Here is a 19,016-nt window from a genome sequence, read left to right on the forward strand (position 1 = left end):
TTGGGAATCCTATTGGGCGTACAATTGAGAAGAATCGCATGTACATTTGCCCAGTAAATTACAAATTTTGAAGTGCTCTTTGTTTTTGTCGTTGTGGACTTGAATACCATGATTTTCATTAATTTGCTAGAATAATTGTATTACGTGACCCTTTTATGCTGTTATTGTTTTCCAAAGAAAGGAACCTGCCATGGATTGATTGGAGTCATTAATTTGTTATAAGTAGGATGTCTTTTTATAATTATGTTTTATGAGAAAATGATGCGCTAGTCTCCAAGTTTGTAGCTAAGATGTACCAGAGTAAGCGTGATAAGCAAATGTTTAATTGTTCAAATGTTTAATAAGTACACTGAACATTTGTTGCGTTCTAGTAAGTGTTCGCTTATGGCGAATTTGGGACTGATATAAGGCAGTCATTTTCCCATGGTCGGCTCCAAGGGACCAAATACGCCATATAGCAGACCCCACCTGCGTCTCTAGGACTGCAACTGTATGTTTTCCTATCACAGACAATATAGACCTGCTCTGGCAAATCTCTTAGAGCCGTGAAGTTCGTTTGAGTTGTGGCGGAACAAGCACTGTTTATTAAATGCTGTGTGGATCCTAAAACAATTAATAAACAGATTTTGGTGACTAAGTCTGGCCACAATCACCCAAACTGGGCTTTTCAGGAACAGCCGGAATTGAACAATTATGCCAATTGATTGTCATTGAATCTATGTTCATGTATGTTTCCCATTGGGATATAGTTAACCACCGCATCAGAGAATCCAGAAGGTCATACCTAATCTGATTTCATCCTCCTAAGTGTGACAGTTTGTCTGCACCAGGATCATTTGTATTCTTACAGTGAATCCACTTTCAGTGAGTGATTTGTGCTACCACCTCGGTCCTACCATGCGTCTGCTACTGAAAATGGGATAGAAGATAACATAGGGGACTGTGAGGATGTTGGTATATTTTGTAAGTCATGTTCTTAGTCATGGTCAACCATTATCTTAAGGGCTATGTGGTCTGACTTTAACAATACTCTCCTTACTCTACCTGGCTTTGGATGACATGGTGCAAGAGAAGGAACAAGAGTAGTATGTGCGACTGTTATGGGACATATCTTAGCGGGTCTACCTTTGGGGTAGTCAGGTGGTCTGAATATCCACACTATTGGTATGACAACGACAACACTTAAAATCAGAAGGCAACCAATGGTGCATCTTATTCCTTTGGTCCTCCTGAGGGGTTCCATGGTCCTTGCCTCTCTGGCTCCATGGTCACAGACTGTGTTGGAGTTGATGGTTACTAGCACCACAACACACGCCGCCCTTAGGTAACTTCAATTTACCTATCAATAAATTGTATTTATAAAGCCAAGTAGTGATGCTTTTAACCGGTAACCAGCATAGTTTGCAGTGCATTTTGTTAATATTAGCCCTAAATGAACAGCAAAGGGCTAAACGAGCAGAACCCTCTGTAGTTTCCCTTAATTCGTCTTTGTAGTTCCTGACCAAACCACAGAGCAATAATCTAACACTAGTGTGTGCAAAACATATTTTATTAAATATGGATTTAAAAACAATAACACCTTTTAACTACAGATAATCTTCCTCTATATGTCTTGACTACGACAAAGTACAGTCTAATGTTACCCCAAGAAGCTTAATTTCATGTACCTGCTCAATAGCAACATTATTTAGTACCATATCCAACATGGGCCTTGTTTTTAATGAACATTTAGTTCCAAATAAAATACTTTTAGTCTTGTCTATATTTAAGACAAGTTTATTATCAGTAACCCAATTGGATACCATCTGCAACTCATTGTTGAGAGCTGCAGTAATGTTTTCTAAAGCTGGTGCAGGCATATAAAGTGTTACATCATCCGCATATATAGACACAGAAGCTCTTCTACAGACCAGTGGGAGATCATTCATAAAGATAGAAAAAAGCAATGGTCCTAATGAAGACCCTTGTGGAATCCCACATGCTACAGACCTCACTTCAGAGAAGCTTCCATTAAAATACACCTTCTATCTGTCAGGTAGCTCTCTACCCATGCTAATGCAGATGGTGTAAAACCATAACATTTGAGCTTCCCCAATAATAAACTATGGTCAAGTATGTCAAAGACAGCACTAAAATCGAATAATACTGCTCCATCAATATTTTGGTGATCAATAATACTTTATCCACTCATATGTCATGTAGCTATTCATCTGTCAAGGAGCTATTGCTGAATACTCCATGAACAAAACAGGAGAAAATAGTAGTTAACATAAATTCATGTAATATATTCTACTGTGCTCTACTGTTGATGTCTATGATTGGTATGCGGGTGTTATGATCTGGAACAAAATGTGTGTTAGCACGGTGCTCATAACATTTTCGTCAGTTTGTAACGAGGACAAGGACATAATGACCAGCGTATACTGTGAAAAGGCTGTGTTTCCATATTAATGCCCATGGTTTTGGAACGGGATGTCCAAAAAACTCACAAAGGTGTGATGGTCAGGTGTTTAGTGTATGCAGACTGGAATTTGAGAATTTGGTTAGTTCAGCCACAACCACTGATACAGGTGAATTTAATTGAGCACACAGCTATGAAATCTGACTGTCAGTATCTCACCCTGCTAAAGGGTGCTAAAACCACTTTCAGTGCTGTTTTAGTGAAGTTGAAATGTCTAGGAGAAACAACAGCAGAGCCATGTTTTTATGTCCATATTGCCCAGCCCTACCTTACTGTGCCAAAAATAGAGGGTGTTTGATATTTCAGATAACAGTAGTGAGATTACCTTAATAAAAACTGTTCTGAATTCTATGCCTAAGTGTATACATGACTCCTATTCTATTCTTGCCGAATTGATGACATGCTGCCGCAAAATGCAAGTTGGGTTTAGCAGATTTCCTTGATGAATCGTGAGAACCCTAATTTCATATTGAATAAACCTGTTTATTTTATCAATCAACGGGATTAACCCCAAAAAGATGGTAAATATGTTAACCATAGTTACTGTATGATCCTGGTTAGCTAGTATCATACTTAACTTTCGAAGGAATTACTATCCTGCATAATGCAAAGCACCTGCTCTTATAGCATACATGTTATTGTACTTGCTGTGTTATGAGGGGTGGATAATGCATTTAACAGGCCTAGGGAAGCTACTGACATGACATTCCAAGACACTTAACGCCTGAACAGTTCCTAAAAATAACATCTTAACAGGCCTAGGGAAGCTACTGACATGACTTTCCAAGTCACTTAACGCCTGAACAGTGTCAGGACTCAGCCCTCCTGAGCTGTTTCTGTCATTACATCTCCCCGAGTACCAGTCTCCTTGTTCCCGGCACTCAATGAAGGCACCCGTAATCACCACTGATCCTGAGCACCTGCACCAGTCTACACACCTGGGGCGCTGATTGCCACTCTCCCTATAAATAGGAGAGTTCTGCTTTCAGTCCCTGCCGGATTATTGTACAGCCACGTAATTATTACAGTGTTCTCTACCTAATTAAGCAAGCTATCCTATTTCCCGAGTATCCTGTTTTTGTTATCTTCTGCTCACCGTGTTTTCTCCCCCGTTCGTTTCCAGCCCCTTGTTCCGAGACCCGTCCTGTACCTCCCTCCCAAACCACCTTTCTGCCTTCCCGTTATCGACCTTCGCCTGGACTGACTCCCCGCTCTGTTAACTGAACCCTGCCTGACTATTCGACCATTCTTGCCTCCCGGACTTCGTACCTCTGCTACCCACTTTCCACCCTCCAACAATACATTCATACCCGCCTACGTAATTCTCACGTATCTCCACTGTCATCTCCCACTGCTACAATCATCATCATTGTCCTTTTACCCCGGTGTCTGTATCTGCTTCTGGATCCTACCTCTGTCCTGAGTCCCGGGAATCGTGACAAACAGTTCCTAAAAATAATCTTAAACTAACAGTCCATCAATAGAGACAAGTCATTTTCTGTCGTGTGTAGGCCATTTACACGTTAATTACAAATGACATGTCCACAAGACAACACACGACATGAACACGGCACATAAATGGCCTACACATGACACGAAAACGTCAGATGTCATTTTAGGAGCGAATTGATTATTGAGATCCTAAAATGCGTATTTGCAACACATCTATTATTACACGTCTACATAACATGTTATGTGTTGTCTTACCAACATCATTAGGTTATAACGCAGATGTTGAGTAAATCAATTGTTAGACCAACAATTGACTGCGCTGCACTAAAATAAAAATGTCCTCTAGTCTATTGCTCCATTTTCTGTCATAGAAATGTGATGCTCTTCAATTCAGAGTATGCAAATGGAATAAGTTGCTGAATAATTTCATAATTTCTAATGCGAAATGATCTTTATCGGTTGCTACATTCTAAAATTATTTTGATTATTTTAACCTGTTTCAAAATTGAGACAACCATAAGGCTAATGATCATTACCACAACAATGCTTTCTGTTGTCGAACGCTGATATGAAAGACCTATTCACCAATATCGCAGTGTCATGGATATATCACATGTTTAGCAAGGGTCATGATAGTGGTAAGTCTTCCATAGGTTATCGCACATTTAATTTAATAGTTGCTATTTCTACAATGAATGTATCAAATGTATTATTTTATTTCCTTTTGCCTGCATAAACACAACAAATACTTTGGGATTGCAATAGTCAACATAAGGTCCATAAACTTACAATGCATTAAATATATGAGAACCCCGACATTCAGACTTATTCGCCTTATTCACTTCCTTTAAACCAAAACGAGGCTGTGGGGTACGGAAGTAACGTTGGCCCGCCCAACTATATATTTCTGTCATAACGTTACCTACAATGCCGCCGCATTGTTATGTTCCCAAATGTATGTCTTCAAAGAGAAAGAAATCCTATACAGGTCAAACCTTCCATCGTTTCCCCAAAGATCCTGTACTTGGCCGTGAATGGATTCATAAAATAAGAAGAGATCCCGGTCGCCATTTCAAGGTATGATATTAACATTAGTTTACGATGCTAACGTTAGCCATATTTACATTAACTGTCAGAGATAATTACTTAACCTTCTGGCTAAATAGACATGACTTTATTAGCCACGAACCGGTCCTTTTTAAGTTATAACAAGCAAAGGGCTGATTCGGGGGTAATGTTAAGCAAGTTGTTGCTCTTTTTACTAGCCTGGGCAGCTAACGTCCTGCCGCCGTGTCTAACAGCAAAATATAAACAACACGTGATCTGTGCATGTTTATGATAATAACCATTACTAATCTAGACCATGTTAAGCACACAACTAAGTTTAAAAAAAAACATCCATTTTACTGGGTTTGTGCATCCAAGTAGACGACATTACTGATTCGTTTTTAGCATCTGTGTTACCTGTGAGACCTGAATAGTACCTTCCCCAACCCTACGTAACATCGCTATCTGAACTGAGCAACCCATGCCTGTAAACAAATTAACTTATACTTAATATTTATTCATTTTAATAACCAACAGTAGCACCCTGCCTTGCTTTTGACTGATGGTTCCAATATACTTTTAGCTAAAGATCACATCAACTGCACATAACATTTTTAGTCTAGCATGGAAAGATGAACTGTTGATATGAACGATCAAGATGAACTGTTGATATGAACGATCAAGATGAACATTTGAACGTTTAGCAAGCGTATTCTAGCAGTGCCACCACTCCGCAAACTGAGCAGTTTATCCAGTCATGATACCTGAATGTTGTAAGGTGCCTCGTTTTTTCGCATTGAGTGAAAAGACTTAGCTCTCACACTGACTGTCTCGCTCCTCTTGACTGTCGGTAAAATAATTTATTGTTAACACTCAAAATAACAGTCAGTCTGGTGTGGTTAATATATCTTAACAATGCTTAGCATCAGCTTGTAATGTTGTCACGTCCTGTTGTTTTATCTAGCTAACAAGCTAACTTTAAAAGTAACGTTGATTTCAGAAAAAAAAGCTGTGATCGTCTGTGCATTAACTTCCACGTCGTGCACATATCCCTCGAGCCAGTTGCTCTATCCTTTCAGCAAAACAGCCCGGGGAATCATGCAGTCCTTATTGGCCCATTTTTCGACATAGTCCACTGTTATTTCGGGAAGACATGAAAGATTTGATGTCCACACAGGTATCGCCATGATGACAGACGCCCGCTGCTGCGCTCTGTCAATGAACTTCCGGTTTAGAGTGTACCCCCTAGCCTCGTTTTGGATTTCAAGATGGAGGCGCGGTGAATAAGGTCCATAGAGTTATTTGCAAGTATTCAGACATATTAATCTATTTAAATCTGTCTTAAGTTCACATTCCTAGCAGTACCATATGAGCAAAATGTCATAATAGATGTATAGCTTATTTACTGGATTTATGTACTGGATGCATAATCGTTTTTAGCCTCAAAATCATTATATTATTCTTAACAAAATAAAGTAAATTATTTTGTATACATAACCATTTGAAAGGAAAATGTGGAGTTTAAATGGAAATTACTTAATTCTGGTCTAATTGAAGCATTAAATGTAAAATGTTCATCCTTAGTAATGCTAAGATCTGAAGTCTCCCATGGTGGGTTCATCGCTTTTTCTGTACTTCTGGTCATGAGCAAAACAATTCTAACAATATGTTGACCTGGGACCTCAAACTTAAAGCCCAATTAGAAAACATTTCTTATCTAATCATATTCCAAACTAGTAATCACTAGACGTGTGAACCTGACCAGAAATGTCGTCTCTGTACTTCCATATTTAAGAGTGTCGATCGATAGAATTATCATCATATTTGACAAAACACTATATTCATATTATATTACTAATTACTCACCTACTTGGGTGAATGGGGGATACATCAGTCAAATTATCATATTATGATTTCGTTTCTCAAACACGACCAAACATAAGGCCATGTATTGGCTTTTTATATTGTTTCTAAACAACACTAAAAGCAAAATAATTTTGAGAAAGAAAACTGATTTTGATTCCTGGAGTCACACCCCAAGAGGCTAGAGTTCATGAAACACAAACATACAGATGTATTTACAGACCCACCAAAACTTACAGCAGTATTCACATTTAATGTGACAGACCACCATTGCTTTCAGTTTCAATGTTAATTCTTGTCAGAATTGATGACAGATATGACATTACGATATTATGTGCTCGTTACAAACTGGCGATTACAGATATAAAGCTTAGAATTAGATTTGGGATGCCGGAATTTAGGATTAAAGTCTTGAATTGTCCTTGAATCACACACATGCACACGCTCTAAAACCCCTGAAAGAGGACAGTTTTGCAGAGCTCCTCATGCTCCCTTTCTGCGGTTCAAGAGAGATGAGTTTGGCAATGTGGTGCAGCCTTATTTATTGATGAGGACTACACTGAAGCCGTCCGGCAAAAAGCGTAAGGAACTCATTCCAGCCATAAAATCTCCCAGAGAACGAGGAGACATAGCTTATATCCGATATGACGAGCTTATTGTCCATCCCCCTTCCCAAAAGTGTAAAGATAGGTAAGGCACCAACAGCCAGGAGTGGGAGCCAAGAGCGGGAGCGAGAGATTATGGTTTCCTTAACTTGAGCTTATATAGTCTGAATTATTTTTGAAGTCTTTTTATTTTAGTGCAGCGCAGTCAATTGTTGGTCTAACAATTGATTTACTGAACATCTGCGTTATAACCTAATGATGTTTGTAAGACAATGTTATGTAGACGTGTAATAAGAGGTGCGTTGCAAATACGCATTTTAGGATCTCAATAATCAATTCGCTCTTAAAATGACATCTGACGTTTTCGTGTCGTGTGTAGGCCATTTATGTGCCGTGTTCATGTCGTGTGTTGTCTTGTGGACATGTCGTTTGTAATTAACGTGTAAATGGCCTACACACGACAGAAAATGACTCTATTGATGGACTGTTAATTTAAAATTATTTTTAGGAACTGTTCTGGCGTTAAGTGACTTGGAAAGTCATGTCAGTAGCTTCCCTAGGCCTGTTAAATGCATTATCCACCCCTCATAACACAGCAAATACAATAACATGTATGCTATAAGAGCAGGTGCTTTGCATTATGCAGGATAGTAATTCCTTCGAAAGTTAAGTATGATACCAGCTAACCAGGATCATACAGTAACTATGGTTAACATATTTACCATCTTTTTGGGGTTAATCCCGTTGATTGATAAAATAAACAGTATTGATAAAATAATTCAATATGAAATTAGGGTTCTCACGATTCATCAAGTAAATCTGCTAAACCCAACTTGCATTTTGCGGCAGCATGTCATCAATTCGGCAAGAATAGAATAGGAGTCATGTATACACTTAGGCATAGAATTCAGAACAGTTTTTATTAAGGTAATCTCACTACTGTTATCTGAAATATCAAACACCCTCTATTTTTGGCACAGTAAGGTAGGGCTGGGCAATATGGACATAAAAACATGGCTCTGCTGTTGTTTCTCCTAGACATTTCAACTTCACTAAAACAGCACTGAAAGTGGTTTTAGCACCCTTTAGCAGGGTGAGATACTGACGGTCAGATTTCATAGCTGTGTGCTCAATTAAATTCACCTGTATCAGTGGTTGTGGCTGAACTTTTTGTTCCAGATCATAACACCCGCATACCAATCATAGACATCAACAGTAGAGCACAGTAGAATATATTACATGAATTTATGTTAACTACTATTTTCTCCTGTTTTGTTCATGGAGTATTCAGCAATAGCTCCTTGACAGATGAATAGCTACATGACATATGAGTGGATAAAGTATTATTGATCACCAAAATATTGATGGAGCAGTATTATTCGATTTTAGTGCTGTCTTTGACATACTTGACCATAGTTTATTATTGGGGAAGCTCAATGTTATGGTTTTACACCATCTGCATTAGCATGGGTAGAGAGCTACCTGACAGATAGAAGGTGTATTTTAATGGAAGCTTCTCTGAAGTGAGGTCTGTAGCATGTGGGATTCCACAAGGGTCTTCATTAGGACCATTGCTTTTTTCTATCTTTATGAATGATCTCCCACTGGTCTGTAGAAGAGCTTCTGTGTCTATATATGCGGATGATGTAACACTTTATATGCCTGCACCAGCTTTAGAAAACATTACTGCAGCTCTCAACAATGAGTTGCAGATGGTATCCAATTGGGTTACTGATAATAAACTTGTCTTAAATATAGACAAGACTAAAAGTATTTTATTTGGAACTAAATGTTCATTAAAAACAAGGCCCATGTTGGATATGGTACTAAATAATGTTGCTATTGAGCAGGTACATGAAATTAAGCTTCTTGGGGTAACATTAGACTGTACTTTGTCGTAGTCAAGACATATAGAGGAAGATTATCTGTAGTTAAAAGGTGTTATTGTTTTTAAATCCATATTTAATAAAATATGTTTTGCACACACTAGTGTTAGATTATTGCTCTGTGGTTTGGTCAGGAACTACAAAGACGAATTAAGGGAAACTACAGAGGGTTCTGCTCGTTTAGCCCTTTGCTGTTCATTTAGGGCTAATATTAACAAAATGCACTGCAAACTATGCTGGTTACCGGTTAAAAGCATCACTACTTGGCTTTATAAATACAATTTATTGATAGGTAAATTGAAGTTACCTAAGGGCGGCGTGTGTTGTGGTGCTAGTAACCATCAACTCCAACACAGCCTGTGACCATGGAGCCAGAGAGGCAAGGACCATGGAACCCCTGTCACGGTCGTGGGAGGAGAAGGACACAGGCGCAGAGTATAGGTATTGAAGATAATCCATGTTTAATAAAATAAAAGAAGGACTTCCAACAAAACAAAAGGCAGCAACCAGTGACGTGGGTTTAACTAAAAAACATGCAAACCAAAATGAACCACACCTCTGGGTTTACAAACTGAACTTAAATAGGGTCCCCAATTGGAGGCAATAACTAACACCTGCCTCCAATTGGGGAAACCAAAAAAAAAAGGATTAGAGGTGGCTAAAGGCCACCTCCTGTCCTGTCCTGGCTATGCCCTGAGCCCAGGGCAGAGATGGCTAGGGGCACAGCCAGGACGTGAAAGTACCCCCCGCCAAAGGCGCGGGCTCCCGATCGCAAGACCGGGACGACCACACCCGGACCGGCGGAGGCTCAGCGCCCGGAGCTGCCGGCACAGGCCGGGGAGGCGGAGCCGCAGAGGGCCAGGAGACGGCGAGATTTGCCAGAGCAGGTCTATATTGTCTGTGATAGGAAAACATACAGTTGCAGTCCTAGAGACGCAGGTGGGGTCTGCTATATGGCGTATTTGGTCCCTTGGAGCCGACCATGGGAAAATGACTGCCTTATATCAGTCCCAAATTCGCCATAAGCGAACACTTACTAGAACGCAACAAATGTTCAGTGTACTTATTAAACATTTGAACAATTAAACATTTGCTTATCACGCTTACTCTGGTACATCTTAGCTACAAACTTGGAGACTAGCACATAATTTTCTCATAAATCATAATTATAAAAAGACATCCTACTTATAACAAATGAATGACTCCAATCCCTCCATGGTAGGTTCCTTTCTTTGGAAAACAACAACAGCATAAAAGGGTCACGTAATACAATTATTCTAGCAAATTAATGAAAATCATGGTATTTCAGAGATGTTTTATTGTGTGAAGGCTAAAAAGCATTTATGAGATACAGAATTTGGAATGTCTGAGAATGGAATCGAACTGGGGTCACAATATAGAAAGACCGGGATGTTCCCGCTACACAGAACGTGGAAGATGTACAAACCCGATTCCAAAAAAGTTGGGACACTGTACAATTGTGAATAAAAACCGAATGCAATGATGTGGAAGTTTCAAATATCAATAGTCTTCAGAATACAACATAGATGACATAGCAAATGGTTAAAGTGAGATAATGTATTACTTTTAGAGAAAAATAAGATTTTAAATTTCATGGCATCAACACATCTCTTTTTATAATAGACTGCAAACATCTGGGGTATGAGGACACGTTGCTCAAGTTTATGAATAGGAATGTTGTCCCATTCTTGGCTGCCCATGCCACACGCACTCATGCAACCACATACCATCAGAGATGCAGGCGTCAGAACTGAGCACGGATAACAACTTGGGTTGTCCTTGTCCTCTTTAATCCAGATGACAGAAGATCACGGGCATCCATTATGGTTTTCCGGCCAAATTTTTTGGAATGTGTAGTTCTCAAGAAGACCAAAATGAGCCAATATTTGGCATTAACATAACAAAATGTCTCCCTTTTAACATTCGATATATCTATTATCTATTGTGAATTAAATATAAGTATATGAGATTTGTAAATTATTCCATTCCTTTTTTTCTCGCATTTTGTACAGTGTCCCAATTTTTTTGGAATAAGGTTGGTATATTTAATGGTGTTGTCCTTCATAGCTCAAATGTAGAATACCATGACATAGCTCTAGTTGTGTTCATTCTACCTGCTTTATCAGCCAGGTCAGGAGAATCTGTGTGCTCTCCTGTGTGAATGCAAAGATGACCAATTTTAGCCAAAGGCTCTATAGCTTTAGGTCAGGTCGGAAGGAATTTTTTACCAGTTCCAGAAAAATCACTTTTCCCTCAGTGACTTCAATTCACTGTGCCTAATCTTTATAAACCCGCCGGAACCAGCCCTCTTGTAGCATGTCGTCGTCCCCAGGTTCCTCTCTCAGCTACTGGCTTGATGTCATGCAGTTGGTCTTCCATGCTCCAGTAAACGTTCCGAGCTCCCATCCTCTCGGTTGGAGGTTGCCTTCTCCATCTAATGGCAGAATCGTCAGGAAAATAATTAATCTAGCTAAAAGTTGTCTTTTAAGCCAAACTCAGTCTCTTTAGGCTTCAAGTGTGGCCATATGCCTATTGTCCAGTTGAATTTGGGACTTTTATAGGGTGTGTGGACATCTCCTGAATGAATGATTGACTCCTTTTATTCGAAACTGATTCATTGAACTGAATCAAAAAGGTCTACAGCACACCTGGTATTCCCAGGCGGTCTCCCATCCAAGTACTAACCAGGCCCAACTCTGCTCAGCTTCCTAGATCAGAAATGCTGAGGGAGTTGTGGCCGTAAGCCTATTGTCCAGTTGAATTCGGGCCTTTTATAGAGTGTGTGGACATCTCCTGAATGAATGATTGACTCCTTTTATTCAAAATTGATACATTGAACTGAATCAAAAAGGCTTACAGCACACCTGGTATTCCAAGACGGTCTCCCATCCAAGTAATAACCAGGCCAGACCCTGCTTAGCTTCCAAGATAAGGCGTGCTGAGGGAGGTGTGGCCGTAAGCCTATTGTCCAGTTGAATTCGGGCCTTTTATAGAGTTTGTGGACATCTCCTGAATGAATGATTGACTCCTTTTATTCGAAATTGATTCATTGAACTGAATCAAAAAGGTCTACAGCAAACCTGAGATTCCCAGGCAGTCTCCCATCCAAGAACTAACCAGGCCCGACCCTGCTTAGCTTCTGAGATCAGGCGTGCTGAGGGAGGTGTGGCCGTAAGCCTATTGTCCAGTTGATTTCCGGCCTTTTATAGAGTGTGTGGACATCTCCTGAATGAATGATTAACTCCATTTATTCGAAATTGATTCATTGAACTGAATCATAATGGCTTACAGCACACCTGGTATTCCCAGGCGGTCTCCCATCCAAGTACTAACCAGGCCCAACCCTGCTTAGCTTCCGAGATCAGGCGTCCTGAGGGAGGTGTGGCCATAAGCCTATTGTCCAGTTAAATTCGGGCTTTTTATAGAGTGTGTGGACATCTCCTGAATTAATGATTGACTCCTTTTATTAGAAATTGGTTCATTGAACTGAATCAAAAAAGTCTACAGCACACCTGGTATTCCCAGGCAGTCTCCCATCCAAGTACTAACCAGGCCCTACACTGTTTAGCTTCCGAGATGAGGCGTGCTGAGGGAGGTTTGGCTGTAAGCCTATTGTCCAGTTGAATTCGGGCCTTTTATAGAGTCTGTGGACATCTCATGAAAAGGTGATTGACTCCTTTTATTCGAAATTGATTCATTGAACTGAATCATAATGGCTTACAGCACACCTTGTTTTCCCAGGCAGTCTCCCATCCAAGTACTAACCAGTCAACCATTTTGAAATGGTTTAGCTAAGCAATAACTAATTTGATGGGTGTGTTACTGTTTAGTTAGTTTAATATTTGATTAGAAGTAATCATATTAATCTCATGCATTATGGAATAAGTGGGTAAAAACGTGCAGGGAGCACATTTTGTTATTCCTTACATGTTTACAAAATTTTGCCATGGTTTAATTTGATATTGAGAAAATAATTCTGCATCAATTTATATTTCGGGAAAACCAAGTTGAGAAGTCTTACATAGTCAAAATTGTAAAGAGAGGTACAGACCCACTGGAGCACTCCACTCACTGACACAAAAAACAGTTTGAGATGGATTTTAACTTGTTTGGACTCTTTAGAAGAGAAACTGACATTATCAAAATTGGGTATTCTAATTCTAATTTAATCAATCAAAATCAAAATCAATCAAAATTTATTTATAAAGCGCTTTTTACAACAGCAGTTGTCACAAAGTGCTTTACAGAGACACCCGGCCTTAAACCCCAAGGAGCAAACAACAGTAGTGTTGAATTTCAGTGGCTAGGAAAAACTCCCTAAGAAGGTCGAATTTTAGGAAGAAACCTAGAGAGGACCCAGGCTCAGAGGGGTGACCAGTCCTCTTCTGGCTGTGCCGGGTGAGATATTAAGAGTCCAATTGGAATAATAAATAAATTTCTCTTGGCTAAATCCAGAGTATATTTGATTTTAGACTAGGTCAGAAGTATGACCAGGTGGACAAGGACAGGAACAGCAACGGTCCCCCCAAACCAGGTAATCCGCAGGTGTGGACCAGGACCTCATCTCCTTCTAAAATTTAAAATTGGAGGAAACTGAGAAAAGTTAGTAGTACATCCCTCATGTCCCCCAGCACAATAATATAGCAGCGTAACACCTTGGAAACTGAGACGGGGGGGTCCGGTGACACTGTGGCCCTACCCGGGGGAGGCCCCGGACAGGGCCCAACAGGCAGGAAATCAATCCAACCACATTGCCAGGCATCAACCAAAGGGACACCCACCAACCGCAACCCCCCTGAATGAGGGCCGAGTATTGCTAGTAGCGTACAGCCCAACTGCACAAGTGCGCAATAGAGAATCAACAACAAGCCAGTGACTCTTCCCCCGAAGGGCATTGGAGGGAGGGCATCCCAGTGGCGACGAGAGCCCACCTGGCAAGACAGCAAGGGTGGACAGTATCAAGCCTACTGGTCACCTTCACGCCCCCGGGCCAGGCTACACCTAATTATAAACCGTGCTGTAGAGATGAGTTTTTAGTAGACACTTGAAAGTCTGCACTGAGTTTGCATTTCTAACCTTAATTGGCAGATCATTCCACAGGAGTGGAGCTCTATGAGAAAAGGCCCTGCCGCCAATTGTTTGTTTAGAAATTCTAGGTACAATTAAAAGGCCTGCGTCTTGCGATCTAAGGTTACGTGTAGGTATATATGGCTGGATCATTTCAGCAAGGTAAGTAGGAGCAAGTCCATGTATTGATTTATAGGTTAAGAGTAAAACCTTAAAATCAGCCCTAACCCTAACAGGCAGCCAATGTAAGCATGCCAGGACAGGAGTAATGTGTTCAAATTTTTTTGTTCTAGTTAGGATTCTAGCAGCTGTGTGCAGCACTAATTGAAGTTTATTTATTAATTTGTCTGGATAACCAGAGATAAGAGCATTGCAGTAATCTAATCTAGAAGTAACGAAAGCATGGATTAATTTTTCTGCATCAGTTTTTGATAGGAAGTTTCTAATTTTTGCGATGTTTCGAAGATGAAAATAAGCAACTCTTGAGACATATTTTATATGTTCTTCAAAGGAGAGGTCAGGGTCAAGGGTAACGCCAAGGTTTTTTACAGTTTTTTGGGATACGACCATGCAGCCGTCGAGGTTCACAGTGAGATCTGCTAACAACGCTATTTGTTTTTTGGGTCCTAAAAGGAGCATTTCTGTTTTATTTGAGTTTAAGAGCAAGAAATTCTCTGTCATCCACTTCCTAATATCTGAAACGCATGCTTCCAAAATAGCTAATTTAGGGGCTTCTCCATGCTTCATTGAAATATATAACTGTGTGTCATCAGCATAACAGTGAAAGTTAATATTGTGATTTCGGATTACATCGCCCAGAGGGAGCATGTATAGTGAGAAAAGTAATGGGCCCAGAACCGAGCCTTGAGGAACTCCAAAGCATACCTTTGACTTGTCAGAGGATATGCCATCCACACTAACGAACTGATATCTTTCAGATAAATAAGATTTAAACCAGGCTAGAACATGTCCACGTAGCCCAATATTGGTTTCCAGTCTCTCTAAGAGAAGGGAGTGATCAATAGTGTCAAAAGCAGCACTAAGATCAAGAAGCAACAGGACGGATGCGGAACCTTTGTCTGAGGCCATTAGAAGGTCATTTGTTACCTTCACGAGTGCAGTCTCAGTACTATGATGGGATCTATTTTCGGGTGCTAGTAACCAGTCACTTTCTACATGGCCTTTAGCTCTAGAACCTTTAGCTAAAACTGGTCGTCTTGGAGTTCACAAGGGAGAACACACAGATTCTCCTGGCCTGGCTGAGAAAGCAGCTAGAATGGAGACAACTAGAGCTGTGTCTGCATTTGAGCTGTGAAGGACAACACCTTGGAATATACATCTGACTTTTTCGTTCTGTTACATCGACCTGTCAAAGAAATGGTTCATAACTGACTGTCTGACGTTTGAAGGAGCAGAACAGTTGTGATGACTTTGGAAGGACATCCAAATGGAACCATGGAGAGGACTTTTCAGTGAATTGAGTAATTGGCATGAGAGAACTTTGTAACAGTGATAAATTGAAGGATGCATTCAGTGATAGGTGTTTATGATGATTTTAACATAAAGAAAAAAGTTTTGCTGTACTATGTTATGATTCTGTATGATGACAATGTGTGATCTTGGTGTTTATACGGAAGGTACTGATCTAGAAGAATGCAAAGGAGGATCCAGACATTTCAGATTTGCTAAGTTCTCTAATCATTAAGGATAATAATATTGACTGGGTCATGTTGTTAAATCGTACTGTTTTGTTGCAGTCTACATCCTAATGAGTGAACTGTTTAAGGTTTGATACCAAGGTTTGACATGGTATCAAGAGGATGGATTGTTGTGGAAATTTCTTATACAATGTATTCTGACTGTATAAAGGAGTGAGTCCCACTGTTAAGATAGGTACAGGAATGTGTGGGATCTGGTATTTGCATGGGGGGCATCTATTGTCTGTCCAGATGCAGATCAATGGGTTTTAGGACAGGATAGGAGAAGATACAGCAAGGGGGCAGTAAGGTCAGTTGGCCCCTTTGGGTAAACATTATTGCAGGAAGGATAAGGTGGGGGAAGATAGCATTTGACGTTTGTGATAGAACAAAGGGAAAGGTGTTTGATTGACATGAAACAGATGGCAGCATCTTACCACACCCCTTCTTCCTATGTAATAAATACTGTCGAAATGATGTTTTTATTTAGAAACTATCCACCGTTACTTTGTAACCTGTATACTTTCTCCTTGCAAGCAACATTAAAACCGTTTATTGCGCAATCGATTTCTCCTGTCTTACCTACCATTTTCGTACAACTATTTGGATTTTAGAAATTGCCATCACAGAACCACCTGTCTGGGATAAGATATAGTCAATAATAAATCATCGGCAAAAAGCTAATTTTTGTTCCCCTCCTACTGTACTTACTCCAGTTATATCCTTTCTCTGCCTGATCCACTGGCTTAAGGGTTCGATAAACAAGGCAAAAAGGAGGGGCGAGATGCAACACCCTTGTCGAGTTCCGCGCTCCAGTATAATTGATTCAGTGAGGTCTCCATTAATTTTGATCCTTGCAGTTGGGTTATTGTATAACCCTGAAATAACCTCAATTACAGATTTATCAAAACCAAATTTCTCAAGCACCTTATATAAAAAGGACCACCTCACTGAATCAAATGCTTTTTCGGCATCCAAACTCAAAACTAAGGTCTCTAATTTTTGCTTATCCACCTGCCTCAATATGTGTAAAACCTTTCTAATGTTGTCTTGGGTCTGTCTGTATTTGATGAAACCTGTCTGATCTTTATGTATTAACCCTGGTAAAATTGTTTCTAATCTTCTTGACATAATAGAGGTGAACAACTTGTAGTCTATATTCAGAACACTAATTGGACGATAGCTACTACACTGCAATCTATCCTTTCCTTCTTTTGGGATGATAGAAATTATTGCTTCCCTCCAAGAGGGCGGGACTATCTTACTTGCCATCACCCATCATCACATCACCATCACTTTCTTCCGCTTATCCGGGGTGCCATCATCCAATTAAATGTTTTCAGTTGGGTTGGGACCAGAAACACTTGCATTATTTTGTACCATTCTGGACCAAATCCGTCAGCCCCAGCCATCTTCCCTCCCTTTAATCTTTTAATTGCTAATTGAATTTCTTCTTTAGTTATTGTGGATAATAACTTTTTATTCTGTTCCTCTGTCACTGTTGGTAACTCAAGTTCAGACAGAAAAGTATTTATGTCCTGGTTGTTATCCGTATGAGGCTGAGAATATAATGTCTTATAATAATCCAGAAAGCATTGTTGAATTTTTCCCTGTTCAATGTCTATTTGATCATTTAGAGGATTCTTAATTTTGTGAATAGTTCTCTCTGCTTGCTGTTTCCTAAGCTTAAAGGAAAGATGTTTCAGTGATTTCCCCCCCGCTTTGTAGTACTGTTGCTTTAAAAACTTTTCTGTACATCCATGGTGTTCAAATCGTCTATTTCTTTTTTCAGTTTTATTATATCCGCTTTAATATTAACATTATAAGAGCTAGAGTGTTGGTGTTGCAAATCTAACAACTTGTTTTCTAAGTCCCGGAGTTTTTGCTGACCTACTTTTTTCAAATGAGAGGATATACCTATTATTTCCCCCCTAATCACTGCCTTAAGTGCATCCCATAATATTCCCGGTGACACATCTTCCTTATCGTTATATTCTAAGTACTCCTCCCTTTCTTTCTTTAAACGCTCTTTAATATCTGGGTAATTTAGAACGTTTGTGTTCAACCTCCATAGTGTAGATCTATTCTTCCTATTCAGACAGATATTAGCAAAAACCGGGTTGTGATCTGATAAAGTGCATGGGCCTATTTCACAGTTTTTTAACCTAAAGAGGTCATTTTTAAACATAAAGATATAGTCTAGCCTTGAGTAAACATTGTGTGCGCACGAATAGTGGGTATATTCCCTATCCGTTGAATGGCAATCTCTCCAAACATCCACTAATCCTAATTCGTCCATAAGATTTACCATTCTTTCTCCAATATGTCTCACATCCCCTTTCCCATTAGAAGAATCCAATTTAGCATTTATTGTGAGGTTAAGATCACCACCACATAGTAAAATTCCCTGACTCCTTGATGATGTTAATCCTAAAATTTGTTTATATAAGGATCAATTGCTTCCTGGGGGAATATACACATTTAAGAGACTCAGAATAATACCATCCACCTTACCAATTACCATTATATATCTACCCTCCTTATCTTTATGTTCTGAGATATGTTCATAGTTAAGAGCGCCGTGCACCAGAATCGCCACTCCTCTTCGCCTTCCCGAACTGTGAGAAGAATAAAAGACATGTTTAAAACCAAGCATGGTCAATTTTTCGTGCTCACTATCAGACAGGTGAGTTTCCTGTATAAAAACGATCTGAGCTTTATCTTTTTTAAATTTAGATAGGGCTTTCCACCTTTTTACCGGATTATGTAAGCCATTAATATTGATTGATACCATTTTCACTGATCTGCTACACATCTAATTTATGGGATAAGTACACACATTTTAATAGGCTCCCCACACACCCTTGTAAACACTGAACATGGAACATGAGACCAAATTAAATAACAAAAATAAAAC

The 19,016-nt window shown here is 39.7% G+C and overlaps 1 pseudogene; it reads right to left on the minus strand.

Moving 5' to 3' along the window:
• Nucleotides 1–12,617: 12,617 nt before the first annotated feature.
• Nucleotides 12,618–12,728, minus strand: LOC114839605 (annotated as a pseudogene).
• Nucleotides 12,729–19,016: the final 6,288 nt, after the last annotated feature.

The sequence above is a fragment of the Esox lucius genome, chromosome 7 (genome assembly GCF_011004845.1).
Source record: "Esox lucius isolate fEsoLuc1 chromosome 7, fEsoLuc1.pri, whole genome shotgun sequence".
NCBI classification, from domain to species: domain Eukaryota; kingdom Metazoa; phylum Chordata; class Actinopteri; order Esociformes; family Esocidae; genus Esox; species Esox lucius.